This window comes from Lemur catta, chromosome 6 (assembly GCF_020740605.2).
Source record: "Lemur catta isolate mLemCat1 chromosome 6, mLemCat1.pri, whole genome shotgun sequence".
In the NCBI taxonomy this organism is placed as follows: Eukaryota; Metazoa; Chordata; class Mammalia; order Primates; family Lemuridae; genus Lemur; species Lemur catta.
In genome coordinates this window covers 18,114,273-18,137,617 of record NC_059133.1, presented here as the reverse complement: position 1 = coordinate 18,137,617, position 23,345 = coordinate 18,114,273, and the positions used below count along the sequence as shown (strand labels likewise).

The following is a 23,345-nucleotide window of genomic DNA, read 5'->3' as shown; positions in this document are numbered from 1 at the left end:
TGAGAGAAAAGTTAAAAGCATTTCATATCACTCTTTTCTTTTTTGTTGATTTTTTTTGAAGCTGTTTAAAAAATATATCTTGGACTGCTTTGAGGAGGCCCATTCCTCCCCTCAAGTGTCAAGCTTTTTTTCTCAAATCAGCATTTCTGTTATTTTCTTTTGGGATGAATGTAATTCAGAACTGTCTCTATACAATCCAGTGAAGTAGAGAATTTAAGATAATTCAAAAAACATGATAAATAATGTTTCCCCTCAATTATTCAAATATTTTAGGTAAATGTGTTTTTAAAAATTTGGTTTAAGATCATCTAGATCAAAACCTCAATTCTCTACATTACTTTGCATAAGCATAGGGTGTATATATCTTTTTAAAGGGTTACTAATCACGAAAAAGCCAGCATTAGATATTTAATTCATTTTGATTCCAGTTTCCTCTAGACAGAGAATTTAACAAAGCATTCTGTGTCCCTTCTTTACCCCATTATATTCTCAGAAGCAGCTGCTGTTGCCTTGGCCACAATACAGCATTTATTTGCTGATTTTGGGACATTTATGTCCAAAGTTGGCTGAGCTGTGGGGTATGCTGAACTTCTTGGAATACAAACCTACAAGCCATGGGTCGTCAGCCTGCAAGGCACCTGTAAGAAGAGCACCCTTGAGGTCTGTATGGGTGTCTTGCTAATTCTTGGTTCCCACTGATCATGTCCTAAACCCAGGGAAGGCTCCGGGGGCCTTTAAGTATAACCGAGACGGGTAGACTAAGGCCAGGGCATACAAGGTCCATGAAGTAAGGGGTCTCTTCTGGACTTTTTCAGCTATCTAAAGACTGACCATCTATACAAGTTAAGCTTTTGGGCTTAACTTGAAAAAGACAGAGGCAGTCCAGACCAAGTGGACATTTCTGGAATTCCTCATTCTTGGGAGTTTTGACCCAAACCCAATCCATTCCCAAAGACTTCCTGCAGGGCACTAATTAGTTCAAAAGCAAACTATTTTCTATGCCCGCTGTCTTGGGCAACTGCCCTAGGTCAGCCTTACCCTGTCCAGAGAACCCTGCTAAAGGACAGGAGAACTCTGATAATGATGCAGGGGGAGGTGCCCCTTCTATGACTCAGGTCCCTGCTTTAAAGCCTTCAGTGGCTCATGATCTAAATGTTCCTCTGTAATCTAGGCCCCACCAGCCACTCCTATCCTACCTCTTGTCACTTCTTGCCTCATATTTTATATTACAACAGTTCTAAACCATTTGAAGTCTTCATGCTCCTCAAGCAAACCCGTGTTCCTTCTTGCCACTCTGTTTTTGTTTAGGTGTTTCTTCTATCTGGAATACCTTCTTGCTAGTAACTTCTTATCATTTCCCTCCTTTGCCTTCCTCTGCCCTCCATGTTACCGCTAAGACACTGCATTGGTATCATTTCCCCCAGAAAGTCCTCCTCAATTCTGGGCAATCCAGTCTTGTCCCTGATAGTGCATGTGCACATACTACATCGTTTTACGACCGTATGGTTTTGTGTCTATCTCCTCCATTAAACTGTGAGCTCCTTTAGGGTAGATACTGAGTCTCTTTTATCTTTATTTTTTCTGATGCTTAACTTAGAGGCTGGAGCACAGTAGACGCTCAAAATAAATGCTGAATAAATTGAATGATAGATAAAGGTTTCAGGGTGGGTAGGGGGTGATGCGTTTCGTTCAGTAGTTCAATGGTGAGCAGAGAATAAATCACATCACAATAATAATAATAGTTATGTTTTATCTGAGCAGGTATTCCCCGACTAGTGTTTTCAGTATGTGTAACCCTTGCAACAACACAATGTGAGATAGATACTATGATTATCCCTGTTAAAAAGGGAATGCTTTTGATGGGAATTATGATAATTATCAATAAAGAGTTTAAAATTTAAAATAAGGGAACTTCAAAAGAGAGAAGCTATGCTAAGTAATTTTCTTAAAGCCACACAGAATCTCAAAAAATAGAGCATGAGATTGCAAACTAATGCCAGTGTAATGCGCCTAGTCAATGATGTCTTATTATTTGGAGGCAGGTGTAGAAACTGGCCATGTTGGAGACCAGTTGAAATCCCCCCAAATGCAATTAGACTTTGAATTGCTCTACTGGGAAAACGCTAAAAGCAGTAGAATCAAAAAATATTTCATTCAGTCTAGGGCTGGCAGAGTCTGTGTACACATGGGCTCCAAAGACAGGAACAGCTTGTTAATCTGGCATTTAACTACAAGAAATTTCTATTAACGATTATTGCTGGGAAGAGTCATTGATGCATAATGATGGCCCTAGGGTATTTCTTGGTCATAAAGTGCCTTCTGAATCATCAAAGAAAATTGAAATTATATTCAGTCTAGTTTAGTATTGAGTTTGTTTTATTGACTTCAAAGTCTTTGGATGTCAGTAATCTCTGAATAACTTATATATACTTAACTATATTAAATATTTTAATAATTATAAAACTCCCCTAAAGACAAAGTTTATGATAATTTCAAACTTGGCCATTTTTCTTTAAAGATATGTAGGTGTTGATGTAATTTATGAAATGCAAATTCATGAAAAAATACCAATTCATTATAGCTTTTGGTTATTAGATATTTTCAATTAATGAATATCATTTGCTCATTTAATAAGTATTTATCAAGCACCTACCATGTGGGGAGATACCATGTTGGTATGGGATAAACAGGTGTGGTTAAGACAGATATATTCCCTGCCCTTCTACAATGAGGGAATCCATGAACATTTTTAGTGTTAAAGAAACAAATTCTGATTCTCGAAGATTAATACTATTGTGGACAATACTAAGACTCCAAGGTGGAGTTAAATAAATGCCACAACTGAACTAAAAGCCAACTTCTATGTACAGAAAAGAAGAAGAAGTGATTACACTTGAGAGGCATGAAAGTGCATCAGTTGCTTGGGGATGCACATATGGGGAGGAGGCATGTGGTCCTGTAGTGGGAGACACACTTTGGTCAGACTGCTGGGGCCTAAGAAGTTTGGGCTTTATCCTGTAAAATGGATGGCTTAACAGTCTTCCTTGTGCCAATACAGTGGTTGTGTCCTCTTGAAGCACTATTAGGGGAGCTTTATGAAATCCCTTCTGCACTTCAGAAAAAGTGCTGTGAATGATTTTTGATGTCTACCAACAGTGTTGGAGGAGGAATGGCAACTCCAGTGCAATGAATGCATGTGCCACCCTGTCTGTGCAAAATGGAAAACCATCAATCGGTCAATCAATCAATATTTACAGGTCATCATCTGTCATTTGGATTAAATATTGCCCAGAATTGAGCTTGGCACCTTGAGAAAATAAAGAGAAATATTACATGTTATATTTCTTATAATATAACTGGACAGAAGTACAGTATACCCATAGCATAGTCAGACTCAAGAAGAAATGCAATCTTGACTTTTCTTTATGAACCAGGCTTTTATGTATGGAAATATATACATGTGTGGAATATATATATGGAAATATATACATGTGTGGAACCAGGCTTTTATGTATGGAAATATATACATATATATGGAGAATTCAAAGACAAGGATGGAGAGATAGCTCTTGTGTCATCTCTCAAATGTCCTGGTGACCAGACATGATCATGGCTGTGGGAAGGGAGGTCAACAGACTAAAATGATCAACCAAATAGATCCCCTGTAGAGTGCTGGCCAGGCAAAGTGCATATGAAGAGGTGTGGGCTATGAGTTAAGATTTTAGGTCTCCAATTCCCTTCTCACTAAGAGCCTTCAAGTTAAGGATCCAAAGCTTGAATTGGCTCTGACTGTGGATTGGCAGTTCACTTAGGCCACTGGAGAGCTGAGATTTGTTTGCTTTAAAGTTTCCTCCAAGTCATATTTAAAAGGCAAATGTAAACCTATATATTCTCCTTCCAACAAGTCTTGGATCCTTGTGTTCCTTGATGTTTGCACTCTTTTCCCAGGGTGTCTTTAGCAACATAATCTTTACTTTGCTGAAGGAGAAGGCCCTTTGGCTTGCATGATTTCCCACCACCCTGTCAGTTATTATGTCTGTTTTCTTGAAATGGCTCACTCCAGCTTGTTTATTTATGATGGGCCTTGTGGTCAGCTGCAAACTCAGTTTGCAGTTTTTTGGTAACATTTATTGTTTTCATCTGATTAAAGAAAAATGCATGCCAATGGTTGAAAAATTGAAAAATATAGTGCAGCATAAAAATGAAAATTAAAATCACTCATAATTCCATCATCCAGTATTTATTGGGAATCTACAATATTTCAGGTTGCTGAATCTAGAGATGAATGAATAGAAATTGGAGGTCTTTGACTTATAGACTCTCATAGTGTAGAGGCAACACACACACAGAGAATATGGGAAATGATACATAGTGTTTGATGCCACACAGTCAATAACTATTTACTGATTGACATCTATGTACCATAGATTATGCTAAGCATTAAAGATACCAAAAATGAAGAAGATAGACATAGTTTTTTTTTCCACAAAGCTCAGACTGTTGTTGACTATATAGAACAGTATAGAGGTTATTATAATACGGAAGGGTAAGTCAGAAGCAGCTTAAAATAGTGTCTGAGGACATGGCTCTGAAGCCACAGCATCTGGGTCAAATCCTGGTTCAACCACTAGTTAGCTATACTCTGTGATTATGGGCAGGTAAATTAGCCATTCTGTCCTTCAGTTTCCTCACTAGGAAAATAGAGGCAATAATAGGGCTGTTTCATAGATTCATGAAAAGCAGTTAGAACAAGGCCTAGCATATAGTGAGTGCTCACACATATTTGATTCTATTTTAAGAACAATGATATGGAAAAGATACTTTATGTTATTAGAGTATATAAAAGGAGTACTTGATTTAGACTTATAGAGTGGGGGCGGGGGCAGTGTGTGTCAAGGAAGCTCCTAAAGGAGGAAGAAATAGCCTGAAACCTGAAAGGTGAGGTGGTGATATGGCACATTTGGGAGAGTGCAACAAATGTTGAGTACATGTGTGAGGGTGCAGCTCCCATGCAGATGGAACAGCATGGGCAAAGTCCCAGGTGAAAGACTGAATGGCTTTCAAAGAACTAAAAGAAGTTCGGTATGACTGGAATATAGAGTTTGAGAATCTATTGCTGTATAACATTACCCACCTCAAAATTCTGTGGCTTTGAAATACAAAGAGTTGGAGAACAACAATTCAAATAACTGAGGATTTTTCATCAGAAATCACAGAGACTAGGAGAAAGTTTTGAAAGAAAAGAAATATCAATCCAGAATTCGATATCCAGCAAAAATATCCTTCAGGAATGAAAACAAAATGAAAGCTTTCTCGGATGAAGGAAAATTGAGAGAATTTCTTACCAGCTGACTTATGATAAAATAAATGCTAAGAGAAGTCTTCAGGCTGCAGGAAAATTGTAACAGACACTAAAAACTTCAGGAATGAAGAAAGAGAAAACAGAAATGGTTTGTAGCTGGGTATATACAATAGATTTTTTCTTATCTTAAAATTCTTAAAATTTATATGACTATTGAAAGGAAAATTTATAAGATTGTCTGATGGGATTTTCAATATATGTAGACGTAATACACATGACAACAATAACATGAAGGGGGAGAGTAAAGGAATCTATTTGGTTGCAAGTCTTCCATATATTTCTTAAAGTGGTAAAATATTAACTCTAAGCATATTGTGAAAGGTTAGGCATACATATTGTGATCTCTAGAGCAGCACCTAAAACAATAATACAAAAAGAGATATCCAGAAAGTCAAAAAAGAAATTAAAATTAAATAATAGAAAGTATTCAAATAATTACAAAAAGTAGGAAAGGAAGACAGAAGAACAAACAACAGAGAGGACAAAGAGAATACAAATAATAAAATAGTAGGCTTAAATCCCACCATAGCAATAATTGCATTAAATGTAGATGGTCTAAACACATCAATTAAAGCACAGAGATGGATTTGTTTTTGGTTAAAAAAAAGACACCACTATATGCTATCTATAAGAAACCCACTTTAAACATAATTGTATACAGATAAATTAAAAGTAAAAGGATATAAAATATAGTCTACATAAGCACTAATAAAAAGAGAGCTGGAGTAAATATATTAATATTAGACAAATTAGACTTTGTAACAACAAAAAAATTACCAGGGCTAAAGAGGAAAATTACATAATGAAAAAAGTTAATTCACCAATAAGACATAATTTTAAATGTGTATACAGCAAAAAACACAGCTACAAAATACATGAAGCAAAAACTGATAGAACTAAATGGAGAAATAGACAAATCCACAATTATAGGCAGTTTCAACACTCCTTTCTCAGTAATTGATGAAGAATTAGAAAGAAAATCAGGAAGAATTTAGTAGATTTTTTTTTAATTTATTTATTTTTTATTTTTTTTATTTCAGCTCATTATGGGGGTACAAAAGTTCAGGTTATATGTATTGCCCATGCCCCCCCATCCCCTGAGTCTGAGCTTCAAGCGTGTCCATTCCCTAGACAGTGTTCATCGCACTCATCACATAGGTATGTACCCATCCCCTCCCCCCATCCCCCCCAGTCAGAACTTCAAGCGTGTTCATTCCCCAGAAAGTACGCATCGCACTCATCAAGTAGGTATACACCCATCCCTTCCCCCCAGCCCCCACCTCTGTCTGATACCCAATTGGTGTTATTCCCAAATGTGCACTTAGGTGATTATCAGGGAAACCAGTTTGCTGGTGAGTACATGTGGTGCTTATTTTTCCATTCTTGGGATACTTCACTTAATAGAATAGGTTCCAACTCTCTCCAGGAGAACCAAAGAGATGCCATATCACCATTATTTCTTATAGCTGAGTAATATTCCATGGTATACACATACCACATTTTGCTAATCCATTCATGAATTGATGAGCATTTGGGTTGTTTCCACATCTTTGCAATTGTGAATTGTGCTGCTATAAACATTCGGGTGCAGGTGTCTTTTTTATAGAATGACTTTTGTTCTTCTGGGTAGATGCCCAATAATGAAATTGCTGTATCGAATGGTAGGTCTACTTGAATCTGTTTAAGGTATCTCGATATTGTTTTCCATAGGGGTTGCACTAGTGTACAGTCCCACCAGCAGTGTATGAGTGTTCCTGTCTCTCCGCATCCACGCCAACATGTGTTGTTTTGGGACTTTTTGATAAAGGCCATTCTCACTGGAGTTAAGTGATATCTCACTGTGGTTTTGATTTGCATTTCCCTGATGATTAGAGATGTTGAACATCTTTTCATATGTTTGTTAGCCATTTTTATATCTTCTTTTGAAAAATTTCTATTCATGTCCTTTGCTCACTTTTTGATAGGGTTGTTTGATTTTTTCTTACTGATTTTCCTGAGTTCTAAATAGATTCTTGTTATCAGCCCTTTATCTGATGTGTAGTATGCGAAAATTTTTTCCCATTCTGTAGGTTGTCTGTTTACTCTCATGACTGTTTCTTTGGCTGTGCAGAGGCTTTTTAATTTGATCAAGTCCCATTTATTTATTTTTGTTGTTGCTGTGATTGCCTTAGGGGTCTTCTTCATAAATTCTTTGCCTAGGCCAATGTCTGTAAGAGTCTTTCCTACATTTTCTTCTAGAATTCTAATAGTTTCCCACCTAAGGTTTAAGTCTGTTATCCACTGTGATTTGATTTTTGTGAGAGGTGAAAGCTGTGGGTCCTGTTTTAGTCTTCTACATGTGGCTATCCAGTTTTCCCAGCACCATTTATTAAATAAGGAATCTTTTCCCTAGAGTATGTTTTTGTTTGCTTTGTCAAAGATTAGATAGCTATATGAGGATGGTTTTATATTTGGATTTTCTGTCCTGTTCCACTGGTCTGTGTCCCTGCACTTGTGGCAATACCAAGCAGTTTTAATAATCACAGCTTTGTAGTATAGTTTGAAGTCTGGCAAATTAATACCTCCCATTTTGTTTTTGTTGCTTAAAATTGCTTTTGCTAAATGGGGTCTTCTCTGGTTCCATGCAAAGCATAAAATTATTTTTTCTATATCTGTGAAAAATGATGTTGGTAATTTAATAGGGATTGCATTGAATCTGTAGATAACTTTGGGCAGTATAGACATTTTAACAATGTTGATTCTTCCGATCCACGAGCATGGTATGGTTTTCCACCTATTTACATGCTCTGCGATTTCCTTCCTCAGTGTTTCATAGTTCTTGCTATAGAGGTCCTTTACCTCCTTAGTTAAATATATTCCTAGGTATTTTATTTTCTTTTTTGCTATTTTGAAGGGTATTGAGTCCTTAATTTGGCTCTCCGTTTTACTGTTATTGGCATATATGAATGCCTCTGATTTGTGTGAATTGATTTTGTATCCTGAGACTTTACTGAATTCATTGATCAATTACAGTAGTCTCTTGGTTGAATCCTTGGGGTTTTCTAGATATAACATCATATCATCAGCAAAGAGTGAGAGTTTGATCTCTTCTTTCCCTATTTGGATTCCCTTGATTCTGCTCTCTTGCCTGATAGCTCTCGCAAGGACTTCCAATACTATGTTGGAAAATAATGGGGACAGTGGGCAGCCTTGTCTGGTTCCAGTTCGAAGTGGGAATGCTTTCAGTTTTTCCCCATTCAGTGTGATGTTGGCTGTGGGTTTGAATTTAGTAGACTTGAACATCTTCAATCAACTTTATCCAATTGACATTTATAGAACAATCTACCCAATAAGAATAGAAAACACATTCTTTTCAAGTGCACAGGAGCATTTGCCAAAATAGACTATGTTCTGGAAACAATCAACAACCATTTATCAAATTAAAAAAATTAAATTATACAGTGTATGTTCTCTGACCATAAAATAAACTGAAAATCAAAACACAAAGATATACAGAAAATCTACAAATATCTGAAAATTAAACAACATTCTTCTAAATAACCTGTGGGTGAAGAGGAAGTCTAAAGAGAAATTAGAAAACTTAATGAAAATGAACTTAATGAAAACAAAAACTTAATGGAATGAACTTCATTAAAATGAAAATACAACATATTAAAATTTGTAGGATGCAACTAAAGCAGTGCTTAAACGGAAATTTATAGTATTAAATGCTTACTTTAGTATTTAGTTAGTATTAGCATAGTATTAAATCTTACATTAGAAAAGAACAAGGAATAATCTAAGCTTCTACCTTAAGCAACTAGAAACAGAGGAACAAATTAAACTCAAAGAAAGCAAAGGAAATGATAAAGAGCACATATTATAATGAAATAAAAATAAAAATAATTTTAAAAAATGAAACAAAATGTAGGTTTTAAGAAAGATCAATAACATTAGTAAACCTCTATCTAGAATGACCAAGAAAATTTAAAATAAAGAGACACAAATGACCAATAGTATGACTAAAGGGAGATATCACTACAGATCCTTCAGGAATTAAGAGGATAATAATAATATGATGCTCATAAATTTGACAACTTATGTTAATAAAATAGATTCCTTGAAAAATACAAACTGTCAAAACTCACAAAAAATTGCCACTTTTCTTGGTCATTATTCTCACTGGACTGGAAATTCCCCAAGGATTTTGGCTATGTCCTATTTATTTTTACATCTTCAATGCCTATACCATGCATGACACAAAAGGGGTGCCCAATAGATATGCATTGAAAAAACTGATGAATCTAACATTCTAATGAATTTCTTTTTGACCAGGAATTTCAAGATTTGGAATTAACTCTAACCATGCGATTTTAGAAAAGGTAAGAACTGTCCTTGTCTGTGTTTCATTATCATCTCTTTGTCTTCTTCATATGTTTTTGCTGGTTCTGTGGGAGCAGCTTTGAAAATGCAGATCAGAAATCATATGCAAGCCTATGCCTGTATGTAAAAAGTTCATGGCTGTGGATATGTGCTGCCAAACTAGTAGGAGATAAAGTTTACAGTTTCTTTGGCAGGAAAGAGAAGGAATGTAATAGATTTGTCTGAGTGCCTGTATACTAGGTGCTAGGCACCTCATAAATGCCAAGTTAGAGAAGAAGTAGGCTAGGTTGGCCAAGAGTTAGAAACATTTTAAAACTAAAGAATGAAGTAATGTGTTTGCTTGCTTGTTTGTTTTATGTTTTGGGGGGAAAGAGGTAAGAGTGAAGAACACTTGAGCAATGGTTGAAGTACTTAGGGTACGGAAATTTCATCTTTCTGTTTTGACCTTCAAAGCCAGATATCTAAACACACACACACACACACACACACACACACACACACACACACTTTTCAAACTTTTAATTATTCTCTTTATTCAAGGATAACCTTGGAAAAAACCCCATTTTACCAGTTATGAAGAAAAATACCATTTTATCAGTGACAAATAAAGAGTATGTTCTGGAGATAAGAGTTCTTAAGTCATAATTTTTAAAGCTCAAATCCATAGATTCTGAAGATTCTGAAACAAGTGCATGGGTATCAGAAAGAATTTTTTTCCTTAAAAGAAAAATCTGCAAATTATGGCCCAGAGGCCAAATTCAATTCTCCACTTCCTTTTGTAAATAGCCTTTAATTGGCGCACAACCACACCCATTTGTTTGTGTATTGTCTATGGTTGCTTCAAGCTGCAAAGATAAATATGTTATGCATTGTCATGATCATTTCCTCCATGTTAAGTCATTATGTCTCCTAAGAAGGTAAAAAAAGGCCATAGAGAAAGAAAGTTAGTGAGCCTGAGATGCTTTGGAAAGTCCATTAATTGGAAGAAAGTTTGGAAGGTATAAAGCATATTGAGAGAAGCAACCATGTAAACAATACATATTTACCATAATTTTGTCCTTATCTACCATTCATAGAATTTTTTCTATGCATGAGAAAATAAAAAATAAAATATTGTTGGTTTATGTTATGTGGACATCCTTAATGGATTGCAGTATTACTGTTTAGTATCACATCAGAAAATTATTTGGAGTTTGAGAAAGGGCTGCAAATGTATTATTATTACTCTCTTTTAAAATAAGAGAGTATAGGCTCCCACTATCTGAACATCTGCCATCTGACAAGTTTTTAGGAATGGGTTCAATTCAGGTCAAGAGGCACACCTGTACTGTCCTCTTGGGATAGGATTCCTACCTTGTTGCTGTGCGTGAGCCTCCCCATAGCTCATCTGCCCCCTGCTGCAGGCCTTGCTTTACTCTGCCAGTCACCTCACAAAAACCAGAATTCTCATCTCTGATGGGTGACAGTTCCCCAGGTGCCAGCTGCCTCTGCTTGTTTGCCTGGGTTTCCTGGCATAGCCTGTTCTTCTATTTTGTTGATTCTTCTCCCTTCCTGCTCCAAGTGAATCTCCTTTGAAGCTCTGCATGCCTAGGCAGAAGTCCCATTCTTTAGTTAAGCAAGTTAAGTAAGTATGCTGCCTGTTCCCAACATTCCCTTTCAATATGGCCCTTCCATGGGTCAGGACATGCTGTGCTTTGCCTTGGACCTCTCTGATGCCCATTGCTTTACTGACCCACCACCTGCCATCAGTTGCCATCCCTTCAGGATGCTGTTCTGCACATGGGACTGAACTCCCTTATAGCTCCAGCAGCTGGGCCTGTCCTCCTACCTTCATTCCTCCCAGGTGATGGTTCTGATTCCAGACCCCTCCATTCCCAGCTGGTCTATACCACCAGTTGCAATGAATAGAGCAATGCCTAATCAGGTTCAGATACATACCAGGCTGCCCTCTGGGGACTCGTTTCTTCTGTAGCCCTTTGTTGGTTCATTTTAACCTGATCTGCCCAATATAAAATGTTGGATTGAGAAAAAAGGGTAGCATGTGGGTAACATGATGACATGTGACTTGGACCTGCATTTCTGTAAAAATAAGCAATATGCAGTGAACTCCAACAGGGCTGACTCTTGTCACAGAGCCCAATCATACAAAGCATCTGTGGCATAAGAGGCTGGAGATCCTTTTTCTACTCATTAGGTGTGTGACCCCTCTGAACCTCAGTGTCTTCTTCCATAAAGTGAGGGAGATAATACCCACCTTAGAAGGTTGTTATGATTATGTAAAGAACCTAACATGGTGTCTGGACCCAATGATTGCACAATACCAAGTAACTGTCAGTGCCTTTCCCTGGCCCCAGAATTTTCTTTTGCAGCCATTACTTCCTACAACTACATCAGGATCTAGGAGTATAGAGGTGCCCTGTTATTCTACCTTGGAGTTCCAGAAATGAGACTTTGGAGCACAAAAATATATATGAACTAAATAAAGCTTTTTCATATGTAGGGAAGACTATCCATGTCCCACTTCATCCAGGTCCTTTTACCCAAGAAGAATCTTTCCTCCCTCATCTTCTTCCTACTGGCTCCTCTCTTGCCCCAGCATTAAATGGGCACTTTGTCCTAGACTTAGCTTTGCAATGTTTTCCTAACTATCTCCTGCTTGGCCGTTTTACCTGCCCAACAAGAAAACTTTATTTTTTTATTTTCTTGCCCTTATACATAGGAAAGAAATCATGGGCTTATAGATAGAATATCAGAAGTAAAGTCAGAAAATCAGTCCAGCCCAGGATCTACCCCTTACCAGTCCTTGAAAGGAAATTTTCTTTATTATATGCCATTTTCCTCAACTCCCTGATCTTCAAGAGTTGAAAAACTCACTACAACTACTGATTACTAAGAGATATTCTTTTTTCTTCAGAGTCTTACAAGGTCCTAGGAAAAGGATAGAAACTCAAATATTATTGGTAGATGAATTGAAGAAAACCTATGATGTTCTAATCCACCTTAGGTAAGTCAAGTTGAATTTTCTAAATTAATGGGTTAATGGGAGATGAACGATAAGGCATGAGAAACAATTAGAGGAATGCTTCTATTCAACTCAAAAAATTGTTCTGGCCCCCTTTTTCCCTGTCCTTTGTACAAATGAGGGAAGCCTTTAGAAGTTTTGTTCTCTTTTCATGGTAACTGCTCAACACTTGGCATTTTTTGCACCTTGCAAACTGAGGGGTTAGGGATGGCTTTCCAAGGGATATGAACCAAGTTTTCAGTGAACTCCATGGGTGAAAACCTCATCTGCCTTTGGTCCTTGCATGAGAGAGTCCCCAAGTGATTGACCTCTACAGAAGGGCCACACCACCCTCCCCAAGCCCACATCCTTCCTCTCTAGCTTACAGCTCACTCTGCATCCATTCTGTCTCCTTCCTTATTAGTTCCCCCAATCTTTCTCCACTTACTACACCACTGGTGGTCTGGGGTGTGCAGCCCAGATGTTTTCCCCAAGTGACTAGAAGATTACTTTTCAAGTGGCTTCACAGAGCAGATGTTCCCATCCACCTCTTTCCCCTCCCTAGTCCCCATTTGCCAAAACCTTTCTCTGCCCCAGAGAGCACATTGTGTTGCTGCTATGTGTTTGATCAGGAGAGTACAAGCAGGAACAAGAGAATCCCACACTGAAGACTGTTTGGCAGGCGAGCACCTGGGTGTGAATGTGCTTCCCCCGTCCCTGTTCTCATTACAGTTTTGCACAGATGTTCTCAACTGGCCAACTGGCTACTCTTTCTCTGGGCCCTTATACCAAGGCTTCTTACCACTCCCCTGCTTCACACTAATCACAATGTGCCCAAGACTCTGGTATTTTTCTTTGCCTAGATACAACCATCTTCTTTACTTCATCCAAGGCTTTGCTTGCTCAGCCTGAAAAATCTGTTAGATGGAGTGTGCCTCTAAACCTGGACTTAAGTTACAAGCTGCTCCCTACATTTCCCTCACTTGAGTCTATTATTTTATCTTTCCTCTGCTTCCCTTCCCACCCCACCTCTCACCCCAGCTCCAGCCCATCCACTCTGTTGCAGTTCCAGCCATGTTCTTTCTCATGTCTAAGGCTGTGTGTGTGCCTTCCCTTTTTTCTGGAATGCTCCTTTCTCCTTTTTCCCTTTCCCTGTATAGTTCCTGCTGGTCCTTGTAATCTTTGTCTAAGCATGCCTTCCTCTCTGAACTCCACCTGCCAATTATAACCTCCCATAAAGTTTATATTAACTCCAACCCAACCCTTATTTCTCTGTATTATAATTATCTTTTTACTTGTTTCTCCATTTGTCATTAATTTAATTTTAAAATCTGAGCAAATATGTTTTCTCAGTATCAAGCAAGAGTGTTAGAATAGATTCCAGCTTCCTAGCTGCCCACCTTCTTCTGACAGTGTTCGTTGAGCATCTACTCCATGCTAAACACTCTAGATCTTGGAGTCATAAAAATGAGGGTGGGATTACTCCTGTCCTTGACTAGGTTAAGTTCCATACACAGGCTTTCAAAGTAGTATGATGGTATTACAGTGGTATGATATCCAAAATGACATGGAAAACTGACACTTGGGCAATTAAAGTAGCCAACCTTGAAGGCAGAAACCAGAGGGATTATGGCAGAGCCAGGTTAGTACTGAAAATAAATTGAAAGTAAATGGTTTAGGCTCTGATCTTTATTTCTTTTTTCCTGCTAACTTTGGACTTGGTTTGTTCCTGCTCTTTCTAGTTCCTTGAGGTATATTGTTAGATAGTTAGTTTATAATCTTTCTACTTTTTTGAAGTAGGCATTTATTGATATAAACTTCCTTCCTAGCACTGCTGTTGTTGTATCACACAGATTTTGGTGTACTGTGTTTCCATTTTAATTTGTTTCAAGTAATTTTTTAGATTTTCATCTTAATTTCTTCATTGACCCAATGGTCATTACAGAATATGTTGTTTAATTTCCATGTATTTGTATAGTTTCCAGAGTTCCTCTTGGTATTGATTTCTAGTTTTATTCTATTGTAGTCTGAGAAGATATTATACTTGATATGTTCTCAATTTTGTTAAATTTGTTCAGATTTGTTTTGTGGCCTAACATATGGTCTATCCTGGAGAATACTCCATGTGCTGATGAAAAGGATGTATATTCTGCAGTTGTTGGATAAAATTTTCTGTAAATAGCCATTAGGTTCATTTGGTCTAAAATCCAGTTTAAATCTAATGTTTCTTTATTGATTTTTTTGTCTAGATAATCTGTCTAATGGTGAGAGTGGGTTTCCCCACTATTATTGTATTGTAGTCAATATCTCTTTTTAGATCTAGTAATTTTTGCTTTATGAATCTGGGTGTTCCAGTTTTGGGTGCATGCATATTTAGAATTGTTATATCCTGTAGCTGGATTGATCCCTTCCTTGTCTTTTTTTACTATACTCCTGCTTCCTTTTGGTTTCTGTTTGTGTGGAATGTCTTTTTCCATCCCTTTACTTTTAGTCTATATGTATATTTATTGGTAAGTTCAGTTTCTTGTAAGCAGCATAGAGTTGAATCATGTTTTTTTTTTTCTATTCAGCCATTTTGTATCTTTAAAAAAAAGTATTAGAGGGTACAATTTGAATTGTGTTATATGTGCATGTTGTATAGTGGTGAAATCTGGGCTTTTGGTGTACCCATCACCTGAGTAGGGTACATTGTACCCCACAGGTAATTTTTCATGCCTCATCCTCTTCCACCATCTCCCCTTTTGAGTCTTCAATGTCCATTATACCACTCGGTGTGCCATTGTATAGCCATAGTTTAGCTCCCAGTTATAAGTGAGAACATGTGGCATTTATTTTTCTTTTCCTGAGTTACTTAAAGCCATTCAGTACCTTTTAAGAGGAGAATGTATCCATTTATATTCAAGGTTATTATTTATTTGTGAGGCTTTGTTCTTGTCATATTGTTAATTGTTCTTTGGTTATTTATATACTATTTGTTTCTTTATTTCTTATAGTTTGTTGTTATGTTTTGGTAGATTTCTGTAATGGTACCATTTGAGTCCTTTCTCTTCCTTCTTTGTATGATTGCTTTACCATTAAGTTTTTTTACTTTCATGTGTTTTCATTGACGATAAATGTCATCCTTTCTCTTCTAGGTTTAGGACTCCTTTGGGCCTTTCTTGTAGGGCTGCTCTAATGGTAATAAATTTCCTCAGCATTTGTTTCCCTGGGAATGACTTTATTTCTCCTTGATTTATGAAGGATAATTTTGTTGGATATAGTATTGTTGGGTAACACTTTTTTCCTTTTAGCATTTTGAAAATATCATCCATTCTCCTCTGGGTTTAAGGTTTTTGCTGAGAAATTCATGTTAGTAGGATGGGGTTTCCTTTATAGGTGACTAGATGCTTTTTTTCTTGCTGTTTTTAGGATTTTCTCTTTAACTTCAACTTTAAACATCCTGATTATAATGTGCAGCAGGAAAGATTTTTTGCATTATATTTGCCTGGGTATCTTTGAGCCTCCTGCATCTGAATGCCTAAATCTCTTGCTAGATATGGGGAGTTTTCATCTATTATTTTGTTAAATGAATTTTCTAATCATTTCTTTATGCCTTTGCCCTCTGGGATACTGAAAATTTATAAATTCAATGGATTTATGTTGTCTCAAGTATCAGGAAGACTTTGCTCATTCCTTTTTGTTCTTTTTCCTTTATTTTTGCCTAACTGGATTATTTCAAAAGACTTTTCTTCTGAGATTTTTCTTCTGCCTGATCTAGTCTATTGTTGAAGCTTTCAAACATATTTTGTATTTCCTTCAATGGATTCTTTAGTTCCAGAATTTCTATTGGTTCTTTTTAAAAATGTTTATCTCTTTGGCAAATGTCTTTCTGGTTCATATCCTGAATTATTTTTCTGATTTCCTTTGTACTGTTTTTAAGAATTCTCTTATATCTCAATGAGGTCTTTTGAAATTAATTTTTTGAATTCTTCATTAAGAATTTTGAAAATTTATTTTTGATTAAGATGTATTGCTGGAGAATTATTGTATTCATTTGAAGGTGTCATATTTCCTTGCTTTTTCATTTTTTCTGTGTCCTTACGTTGGTCTCTGCATATCTGATGTGACAGACACCTCTTCCTATTTTTAAATTTACTTTCATAGGGGAGGACTTTTTCCTAAAGATGTATCTATGGTGTTGATTGGGCAGGGTATTTTGGCTTTGATTCTGGGTGCATGCCATATTGTAGTCTCTGTATGATTTTTTTGGCTGTAAGCAGCATTAGTGGTATCTGTGATTTCTTCAGTGGGTTACAGAGCAGTTATTAGTGGAGGCTGTGGTGAAGTTGTGCTGGGGACTGGGATGCCAGGTGGGCCAGTCTTTAGGCTTCAGTAATGGCAGCAGTTTGCTGAGCATGCCTGTCTTTATGCCCAAGGTTGGTGCATGCTGTAAGCTGTGTTGGTGGTTACTGGCAGATTGATTCTTGGGCTTCTAGGTGGCTTGTTCAGATGCTAGCAGTGGTAGTGGTGGACCTACAGGTGGGCAGGTCCATAGGCCCCTGGGGAACTGGCATGGCACAGGCAATGGGGCAAGCAATGATGAAATGATTCTCTGGGTTCTATGTGGTATGTGTTATGTTGGCAATGACTGTGATGGGCTAGGCAGGCCAGTCTCCAGACCCAGAAGTGATGGTTGTAGGTAGGTGCCAGCTGAGGTGGTAGCAGCTGTGAGTTCTGGCACAATCTCAGGCCCCAAGGAGGAGTGCTCAGCTGCCCATGGTGGTGGACTGGGTTGGGCAATTCCCAGGAGCCTGGGCTATGTCCTCTGTCTTGAGGGGAGGGGGAAGTTTGAAGTTAAACTGGGCAGGCTTGTGCCCAGGCCCCCCAGTGGTGACAGTAGGCACCAGCTGTGGTGGTGAGGGAGGACAGGGTTATCCTTAGGCCCAAGCAGAGTGCTTGGATGAGAGGCAGTAACAGCTGTGCTAATGATCGTCTCTGGAAAGGATCGTCTCCCTTGATGGCCACAGCCTGGGCTGGTGGGTAGGGTATTCCTTTCTCTGTCATGCCCCAGTCCCAGCAGTTCTCATTTTATAACCCTGCCCTAGATGCAGGAGCCCACACTCAGCTCACGACCCATTCCTAGAGGCAACTCATGCCCCGCACACGTCCCCCTCACAGACCAGCAGTGCTCGCTTCCTGGCACCAGCCACTGCCGCCCAGGCCTCACTCATTTCCTACTCTCAGCTGCAGGAGCACTCCTGGATAGTACCACTCTCCCAGGAGTGACAGTTTAAGTTTCCATAACACCCTAGTCCTGGTGCTGCTGGGTCCTAGGACAGCATGCAGTTTTCCAGAAGCCAGTTTTGAAAATGGTGCCTTACTGTAGCTGTTTAGGTCTCAGCAAGGGTGTAGGTCCCAGTATAAGCTTTCTCCCTGGAGCAATTCCATCCTACAGACTGCTGGAAGCCTCCCACATTAGTTCCAGGGGTTGGGAGGGTTGAGGGGTTCTCCCGGGACCAGGATTGTGTGATTTCATGGTGGGGATGTGGACCACTGGAAGTCTGTTACTCACCCCTTCCCTGCACTGGGGAGTCATTCTCAGCTCTCAGCTGATTCTAGCAAGGAGACTGCCTCTTCTCCTCTCCTTCCCCACTTTTTGGGTCCCCTGTCACTTTTCTGTTTAATTCAACACTATCTCTTTGATAATGTACTCAAAGAGTGACTATCTATAAACTATTCTGGTTTTTCTAGGTGGGGGATGAAAGCCTAAAATATTTCTAGTTAGCCATCTTGCACCCCTTTCTCAATATTCTTTCTTTCTTTACCATTTTTTCTTATTTCTCACTCTTTCTTTCTGGGTTCAATTTTTATTGCTGCATTATAGCCTTTAGTAAATCTTTTTTTTTAAGGTATGTGAATAGTAAATTTTCTGCTTTTGCATGTAAAATGTCATTATTTTACCTATACTCTTGAATGATAGTTTAGCTAAATATAGAGTTCCACCCTCACAGATCATTTCCCTCTTCACTTCAAAGACATTATTTCATTGTCTTCTGACACATTTTAGTGGTGAGAAGTAGTTTTCTATAGGCCTAATAATAGAACTCATTCATCTGTAGAAAATCTATCTTTCAATTTTTGTATCTTTTAATATATTTTCTTTGTCTTTGATACTCTGAAGGTTCTCATGGTGTATTGAGATGGGCATTTTTTAAATATTTTTCTCCAATTCTAGAAAATTCTTAACCATTATTACTTTGATGGTCACTTCTTGCTCATTTCCCTAGTTCTCTCTTTATGGAGCTCCTGTTAGACATTTGTTTGAGCTTCTCACCCTTTGTTTCATATATTTTAATAGCATTTACATGTTTTCTAACTCTGGGTGATTGCTCATACCTGTCTTGCAATTTGCTAGCACTGTTTTGAGCTGTGTCTACTGAGTATCGTTTAACCATTCATGTGTCTTTGTGCATTTTTAAAATTCCAATGACATTTTCTATTTTAAATTTTCTGTCTTTCAAGAGAATGAGAAGACAAGCCACAGATTGGGAGGAAACATTTGTGAAAGACGTAGCAGATACCAGTTTATTGTATATACAAATATACAAAGAACTCTAAGACACAATAATAAGAAAATTAACAACCTGATTTTAAAATGAGCAAAAGACCTGGACAGGTACATCATCAAAGAAAATATACAGAAAACAAATAAGCATATGAAAAGATGCACAACATTATATGTCATTAGAAAATGCAAATTAAAATAATAATGAGACACTGCATGTAGAATGGCCAAAATTCAGAACACAGAGAACATCAAATGCTGAGGGGGTTGTAAAACAACAGGAACTCTCATTCATCAGTGATGGGAATGCAAAATGGTATATGCAGCCACTTTGTAAGACACTTGGTAATTTTTTTACAAAACTAAACATACACTCACTATTATAACCCATCAATTGTATTTTTTGGTATTTACCCAAGTAAGTTAAAACTTACATCCACACAAAAACTTGCACATCGATGTTTATAGAATCTTTATTTGTAATTGCCAAAACTTAAAAGCAACCAAGACATCCTATAATAGATAAATAAATAAATAAACTGTGGCACAACCCAACAATGGAATATTATTCAGTACTAAAAAGAAATGAGCTATAAAGTTATAAAAAGCTATGGAGGAATCTTAAATGCATATTATGAAGTGAAAGAAGCCAATCTGAAAAGACTAAATACCATATGATTCCAACTCCATAACATTCTGGAAAAGGCAAAGCTATGGAGACAATGACAGGATGTGTTTCCAGGGGTTAGGGAGGTAAGGGAAAATTAATAGGCAAAGCACAAAGAATTTTTCAGGCAGCGAAACTACAATGTATGATACTCTAATGGTGGATAAACAAAAAATCCAATTCAGTCTAGCTTTCACCAGTAGGAATTTCTGTTTCACACAGGATATTTCAAAGTAGATGGTACAGAGCTGTACAACTATTCAAGAACGTCACCAATGATTTAGTTCCTTTATATCTTTCTATTCCATCATATTTTGTCTTCAGTTTCACAAGTTGGTGATTTGTCTTCAGGTATTTTACGTGCATTCCAGACATGAAAAAAAGGGTGAAGGTCAAAAGGGCTTTCTCGCATTGAGGCTTTATCTTTTTTTCAGGAAAAAATGTCCTCCCAGGCATTTCTGCTTTTATTTCATTGTGGGGACTGTATCACATGGCCTTCCTTAGCTGCCAGTTATGCTGGGATAGTGACTATTGCTTTTTCTGGCCTCTATAATAGAGGAGGATGAGTGAAAGGGAAATTGGGAATAGACATTAAGTCTACCATATTTTCCACAGTGCTCTTGCACATTATTAGATTTCTTTAAGTGTTTTGAAATACTGATTTGTGGGGAGTGTTTTGTCTTTCTCTTTCTCTCTATGTATTCATCCCTCCTTATCAATCAATGGCCTCAATCTGTCCTATAGCTCCCAATTTGAAGAAGCAGGTCTGCTAGTGATGGTGCAGGTTTTTGTGTTTGTGGTGTTCTTGGGGTCTTCACCTGTCTGGTCACCAAGTTTGCATTGCTTTTTAAATTTCTAGTAGTAAAGCTATATCTGTGTCCACTTCTTTCCCTTGGACCTCAATACCCTATAAGCTTAGAGCAATGGGCTGGAGTTGCTAGCAATTTTTTTCAGACAATTCTTATGAGTGTAAGACTAATTATAGTCTCTCCTCTCACACGGAGCCTTTTTCTCCTCATTAACCTGCAGGTGCCAAACTTCTGGCCACTGTTACCAGTTTCTAGATCCAGAGCCCAGCATGCCTGTTCATTACTTAGGTGTTTCTGTTCCATTTCAAGTTCACTGAAATATTTGTCTTTTTTTTAATAGTTCAGCTATTTCTTTTTGGCTTTGTCTTCTTATAATTGGACTCGTGTGTCTATGTGTTTGAAACAGAGCAATATGTCAATGCATGAACTAATTAAGCCATGTATGACTTTAACTCAGTTCTTGAGTGCACAACTCTTTTGTATTGTTCTCCATTTGTTTTCTTGTGCACTTAATCTTCAAAGTACATTTGTGAGATTATTAAAGGGAGACATAATGTGCTTCTATATTCCCCAAGAGGCTTGATAGAAGCTCAATACTAAACTGTAAAGACCCTCTATAGCTGCACGGAGATACCAATCATTAGATTTCTGGATAATAGGATATTTGGCATATGAGATTTTCCTGTATATATATTGAGAGGGAAATTGGAGGACAGGATTTAAGGATCCAAAGATTCTTGTTAACTCTGTTGAGGATTTCAGAGGATTTCTAAGATATTTCAATAATTACCTGGCCTATTGATTTAAAGAAGAAACACTAGAATCAGACAGACCTGACTTTAAAGTCTAGTTTTGTTATTATTAGCCAGTATGAACTTGGTCAAATCACTTAAATTCTCTAAACCTCTGATCCCCTACCTGGAAAAAAATATATAATGATAATGATAAGAATAATAATGATAATACCAACCTCATAGAATTGTGAAAAATAAATGAGATAATACATGTAAAGCTCTTTGCACAGTATCTGGCATGCAGCAAACCTATTGTAGAGGATACCTGTTATTATCATTTATTAATTTTCTGGACATGCATGAAAAGGCAAAATTTTCTTTTTATTTTCAGGAATTGAGATTCAGTATCACCAAGGTAAGCACGGCTAACTCAAATTAACCAATCAGCCAACCTTTAATTGTTGCTTTGTAATCTCAGTGCACAGCACGCGTTCTTTGTACCTTTGACTATTGACTTTGTCCTGGGATTTTCTGAGAACTGATGTCCAGCTAAGGCCAAATCCTAACCACTGTTGTGCAATTAAGAAGTCCTACTTATCTATGCTCATCAAATTAGGAAGGTCAGTTTTAATTTCTCTTAGTCTGCCAACAGTTTTGCTTGCTCCTCCCCCTAACCCATCTTTGCCAGCTCTCTGATGTCTACCACCTCCTATTCTGTGTCATCCCATAAAAACTACTGTCTGCCTAATAGAACGAAATAAGCCTTTATTGAGTAGATCCTTAAATCCTGTCCTCCAATTTCCCTCTCAATATATATACAGGAAAATCTCATATGCCAAATATCCTATTATCCAGAAATCTAATGATTGGTATCTCCGTGCAGCTATAGAGGGTCTTTACAGTTTAGTATTGAGCTTCTATCAAGCCTCTTGGGGAATATAGAAGCACATTATGTCTCCCTTTAATAATCTCACAAATGTACTTTGAAGATTAAGTGCACAAGAAAACAAATGGAGAGGGGAAGCAAAATATGGAAGCAATATTTTGGTCTTCATTAAAATTAGCATTTTCTCTCTTTAGAGAGTTCAAAACCCTCAACAATAGCTTCATACACTTTGACCCAAAGATATACAGTAGACCACAGGACTTTATTCAATTCTGAAATCCCACTGTAATCTTAAGCAACTTCAAAGAGCATCATCACATGATTTTCTTCTTAGATATCACAGTAACAATTTACTCAGAAACAGAAATAACCATTCTATTTTTTTCTCTCCATCTTAGTAGCTGTTGCCAAAGAATTACAGTAGTTATGGGGTAAATGTAAAGTTATTTCTGTCATGTGTGAAGATTGAGTAGGCAATCAAAATGAATCATTTTGGGGAGCTGTTAGAGTCCATTTGTGCTGCTATACCTGAGACTGGGTAATTTATAAGGAACAGAACTTTATTTCTCACAGTTCTTGTGAGGCTGGGAGTCTAAGATCAAGGTGCCAGCATCTAGTGAGGACCTTCTTGCTGTATCCTTACATGACGGAGGACAGAGGGGCAAAAAGGGATGAACTTTGTGTCCTCACACGATAGAAGAGCAGAAGAGAGCAAACCCACTCCTTCAAGCCCTTTTCATAATGACATTAATCCATTCATGAGGATGGAGTCCTCATGACCTAAGCACCTCCCATTAGGCCCCACTTCCCAACACTGTTGCATTGGGGATGAAGTTTCTAACACATGGATTTGGAGCACACGTGCATACTATACCAGGAGCATTTAAATTTTTAGCAATTGAGATATATGAAATGGGTTTGAATTGATTTTTGGAATTACAAAAACTCTAGCTAGGCACACAATGAAGAAATAAAACTGT

General features: G+C 37.6%; 1 long non-coding RNA gene across 1 annotated transcript; it reads left to right on the top strand.

The window, feature by feature from the left end:
* Positions 1-620: 620 nt before the first annotated feature.
* On the top strand, positions 621-21,919 carry LOC123639895. The gene is made up of 3 exons (XR_006735831.1): positions 621-660; positions 9,677-9,723; positions 21,871-21,919. It is a non-coding gene; the product is annotated as an uncharacterized LOC123639895 (long non-coding RNA).
* The last annotated feature ends 1,426 nt before the right edge of the window (positions 21,920-23,345 follow it).